The sequence below is a fragment of the Gadus macrocephalus genome, chromosome 1, assembly GCF_031168955.1.
Source record: "Gadus macrocephalus chromosome 1, ASM3116895v1".
NCBI lineage: Eukaryota > Metazoa > Chordata > Actinopteri > Gadiformes > Gadidae > Gadus > Gadus macrocephalus.
The window spans coordinates 7,823,471-7,828,470 of record NC_082382.1 but is presented as its reverse complement, the minus strand read 5'-3'; the positions used below and the strand labels follow the sequence as shown (position 1 = coordinate 7,828,470).

The 5,000-nt window shown below is 48.3% G+C and overlaps 2 protein-coding genes across 2 annotated transcripts in view; one reads left to right on the top strand and one right to left on the bottom strand.

The window, feature by feature from the left end:
* arhgef25a (Rho guanine nucleotide exchange factor (GEF) 25a) overlaps nucleotides 1-5,000 on the top strand; it is a 51,286-nt gene that overhangs the window by 11,433 nt on the left and 34,853 nt on the right. The gene's annotated exons all lie outside the window — the stretch shown is intronic.
* The window catches only part of znf385a (zinc finger protein 385A), a 12,462-nt gene continuing 9,439 nt past the window's right edge, over nucleotides 1,978-5,000 (bottom strand). Inside the window, exon 3 of the mRNA XM_060064258.1 lies at nucleotides 1,978-2,113. The gene's annotated coding sequence lies outside the window, so the exon portion shown is untranslated. The remainder of the gene's footprint in view (nucleotides 2,114-5,000) is intronic.

The following is a 5,000-nucleotide window of genomic DNA, read 5'->3' as shown; positions in this document are numbered from 1 at the left end:
AGAGAGAGAGAGAGAGAGAGAGAGAGAGAGAGAGAGAGAGAGAGAGAGAGAGAGAGAGAGAGAGAGAGAGACAGACAGACAGACGTGAGGAAAAAACGAATAGAGAGCGAGAGAGATTACTTCCAGATCCTGTTCTATGCCAAACTGACTTGATCTGCCTTTGGATTGAACCCCAACACAAAAAAAACGATATATATATATATATTTCTATACACATATTATACAAGCTCTGGTTTGAATCTGTGCGTTGGTACAAATGCAATTCAGTGCAAACCCTAAATTGCCGATTCATTCAAATGAATCGGCAACTGTCTGTTTATTATTGTTCGTCGCACCATGAATAACTTTCTTCCGTGTGTGTGTAAGTGAGTGCATGTGTGCATCTGCAAGTGTGCCTCTGCATTTTTGCACTACAATGGCCTCTCAGCGTAACGTGAACTGCTATGATGTCACCCATTACATGCTGATCAGTTCATCTTACTGGTCTTTGGAGAATCCCTCCTGCCTGCATGCTCTCTGCAGACACTAGTATTAATACATCCCTAGCATTAATACATCCTTGGCCACGAGTAAAACACTTCAATAAAAAAATAGCGGTTACACATCACTAGCATTAATTGATGCATTCATTAATGCTAGTGCTGGGTTAATACACGGGGGGTTGGTGCCTTTATTAATGCTAGTGATGGGTTAATACACGGGGGTTGGTGCCTTTATTAATGCTAGTGATGGGTTAATACATGGGGGGTTGCTGCCTTTATTAATGCTAGTGATGGGTTAATACACGGGGGTTGGTGCCTTTATTAATGCTAGTGCTGGGTTAATACATGGGGGGTTGCTGCCTTTATTAATGCTAGTGATGGGTTAATACACGGGGGGTTGGTGCCTTTATTAATGCTAGTGATGGGTTAATACACGGGGGTTGGTGCCTTTATTAATGCTAGTGCTGGGTTAATACACGGGGGTTGGTGCCTTTATTAATGCTAGTGATGGGTTAATACATGGGGGGTTGCTGCCTTTATTAATGCTAGTGATGGGTTAATACACGGGGGGTTGGCGTGCGAGCAGCAGTCTCAGCATTCGAGGGCCAGCTGCGAGGGCTGAGGAAGGAGACTTGACAGAGACAGCCTAGCAGAGGTTGTGCTTAGCCTAGGCCTCACACAGATCCCCTATCTGCTGCTCTCAAACAGATCCCCTATCTGCTGCTTCAGCCTCGTCCACATGAGGGTCGCTCCCTATCTTGAAGCATCAATGAATGCAGCTTCTCTATCTCATCTTTCCTCCCTTGGCAAATCACTGACATTCCGAAGGAAAACGGTCACAGCATCCAGGTGTTGTTTGTTTCTCAAGAAGGAGTTGTGTTGGCATGTTATGCCGCATTTCCACTGAGCCTAGCGGTATGGTGCAGTACGGTAGGGTGCGGTACGGTCAGTTGCGGTTAGGTGCGGCTCGGAGCAGGGAAGCTAGGATACTTTTCGCGTTCCCACTGCGACAGTACCCTTATGGTAGGGGGGGGGTTAAGCCGGATGGCGATAGCCGGGGCAGCTACGTAAGCACCATGACATCATAGCAAATAGGTATGGCTCAGCGCAGCTCAGCACGGCTCAGCGCGCTTCATGCCGGACCCTGCTCAACTTTTGGCTGTGGAAACCCGAAGCATGCCGCACCTCAGCGCACCGAACCGTAATGCAGGTCTCGGTGGAAACGCGCCATTAGTAACACTGTCCCCTATTAGCATTAGCCCAGCGTAGCGTGTGTGTACCTTTATTATGCGCCTCCAGCTGGGACAGGGAGTTGACGGCCACCTTGCACAGCGCGCAGTATAGCAGCTTCTTGGCCTTGTCCTCCTCGGTGTCCGGGCTGCTGGAGGCCGGGACGGAAGCGGCGGCCCCCAGGGACCCTGACCCGGTCCCCTGCTCAGGAACCCCACCGCCGCTGGTGCTGATGCATCCCGGGGAGGAGGGGGACTGGGGTACGAGGGGTGGGAGGGGGGTGTGTAGCAGAGGGCACAGGGCGGTGATGGGGGAGTCCATGGGGGGGGTGGGGGGAGTGTTGAGTGGAGGGAGCGGCCCGGGAGCCAGGAGGTCTAATGGTGCCAGGGGTCCCAACTCATCTGTGAATAAGAAAATGAGAAGGAAAGTATGTCACATGTTGCAAAACGTCTTCAAATACATCAGAGGCTGTGGTTTTCAGAAACAGACAGCAGACTCACAGAAAGTACTGAATCATCATCTTCATGCTTCTTCCAAGACTGTCACCTTTAATGAATGCGATTCATTTCTGTTTCTACTAAAGATTTCAAAGAAGCCGATCCAACGTGAAGGCCACTGCCTGCTGAGATCCCTCACACCCACTGAGCGGGCTTGCACAAGGAAGTGATTTCTACTCCCAATACTGAGTTCCTGTTTATTGCTCTTTCCCCAGGAAATGAGGGGGTCACAGAGGGTGCTTGTATACCACAAACATGTTTGGCTTAGACATCTCCCCCACTCCCTGGTGCAGGGGGGGGGGTTCTGGCTTTCTTTCGAAAAGGCCATTGGAAAGACATGTTAAAAAATTGAATGACCATTTCATTCCACACCTGTTCTTCTTGGCCGGCTATTGGAGCATAATGGCCACGGGACACATGAACTGTCAGCTCTAGTCTCCTCATTATATTTTACTCTCTAATCTCTCTTTAATGTCAATTTGCATCTCCATATATAGTGGGGTAGATACTATACTGTACATTATATTGTGGATATGTGATGGATATTGAAGTGCGTGCTTCATACGGACACATGTTTCTGGTCAGAGCCTCGTCTATGCAACGCCTTTGGTATTCACCAAGCAGTGGGTGTTGGCAGCACTAAGAACACCCCTACATATGGGTGGGGTACAATTCCGATCTCATCAGGGCCATAATGGACCCTGCCCCACTAACCAACCCCTCCCCTTCCCCTCCCCCCATTCGCCCCCCCGCTACCCCTCCCCCCTGCTTCCACAGGATGAGGGGCCACACGAGGGGAAGCCCCCATCTGAGATGGACAACAGGGGAATATTCCATGGGAATTCAACTAATGTTGTCTTTAACCGCTCAATTTCCTACGCCCCAACCACACTTTGTTGTTTTTGCTACATGACCCGAGCCATTAATTCCTCCACCTTATTTTATGCCCTTTTGGTTGGCTTGGGGAGCCGGGCGGTGATGGCACACCCTTGGTCATAAAGTGGATTGAGGGAGGTATTCTCCTGGTGGCTCCCCCGCACGAGCTCTGAGGAAGGTGCCATCAAGACTGCTTTCCAAAACTTAAGCTGTCCATCTTTATTTCCATAATGGAAGTGAAAAACTGGTTTGGTTAGTTGAAGATCTAAATATATTTGCTTCCTTCATTTAAAATCTCATGAGTAGATGGGGTTTATGTGTTGATTTAGTAGTAGGCCTACGCTGCAAGTAGGCCTACAGGGCAAGTGTAACGGATGAGAAGTTTGACCACTAACCCCACCCAAGACCATCCCATATTATGGTGGAGGTTTGCGCCAGATGACTTCAAGTAATTCACCCCCCCTTGACACCTATTTATGTGTCCACAGACATGGACACCCACGCGCAAGTTCACACAAACACACACACACGCACTCACACAAACGCACATGCACCCAACACAGAAATACACACACAAAACGCCCACAAGCACACACACACACACACACAAACACACGTACACGCACACAAACACAGACATACACACAAACATGCATACACGCACACACACACACACACACACACACACACACACACACACACAGACACACACACACACACACACACACACACACACACACACACACACACACACACACACACACACACACACATAAACACACACACACACACACCATGCAGAGCTTAGAACACTGTGACATGTGGCTCTTGTTAGGCTGAAGTAGAGAGGGGATTGGGCTGGGGGGCCAAACCTTACAGGGAGTTTCATGAAGATTACAAACCTCACATCAATACATCCTGCTGGCCCTCCCTCACTCCCTTAGAACAACTTAGTTTCAGGCTAGGCAAGTTTAGCTTCATAGCATGTGCTGCAACTCCAGTAATCCAGCACCATAAACTATAAACCCAGATAGTGCAGTGAGCAGTAGATTGTTACTCTATGCCCCCTGAATTAACTTTTTAAATCAAAATGTTGTTTTCTCACAGCGGATGACTCAAACTAACTAGAACTCCTCTCACTAGCTTCCTACTATTAATAGCTAACTCCTCCTCTGTCCTGAGAATTAATTTTATGAGGGTTTTTTTATTCTCTCCTGCACAAGTTATATCCCGTGGATTCAATCCAACACTAACCAGGAAGTGAAGAGACGCTGCTCCCTCCAACAGGCCTCACAGTCAGCCATGGAGATGAATAATTGACTTAGAGATGTCAGGCGAGATGACCTTCTCCAGATGAGTTACAGAACGGCTAGGGACATGGTTGTATCGGCATAGTTCAAAGTATAATATAAAATCTGTAGACTTCAGTGGAAATTGGCTGTTGTCACAAGTTTATATTAATAATAGTATCAGAGATTTCACATGAGCCATAATAACAGCTATGATACAGAAAATTCCAGGTGCCCATGCCTTCAGGGTTTGGAAACAGAGCCAAGATTTTCATTACTGGTCCTGTGTGTAAAGGAACAGGCTATGATTCATGAGTGTTGTTATCAACAAACTAACTTGTATTCCCAGTCAGCTATGGCGTAGCCCACGATACCTCCATGGGCATTGGGCAGGTACACTGGTGACTCCCTCTCCCTCTCTGTTCGATCCTCTTTAATCCATTCCTCAATCATTCACGAGCGGGTGAAACCTGACGCTGGTCCGACCAGTGCCTCATCCATAATGGAGCGCGGGGTGTCTTGGCCCAGGCTGGCCTGTCCTCACCCTGGAACCCACATGCGTAAGCACAAACCTAGGCATGCTGATACACGCATGCACGCATTTGGGCTGCAAAATGTTTTTTCTC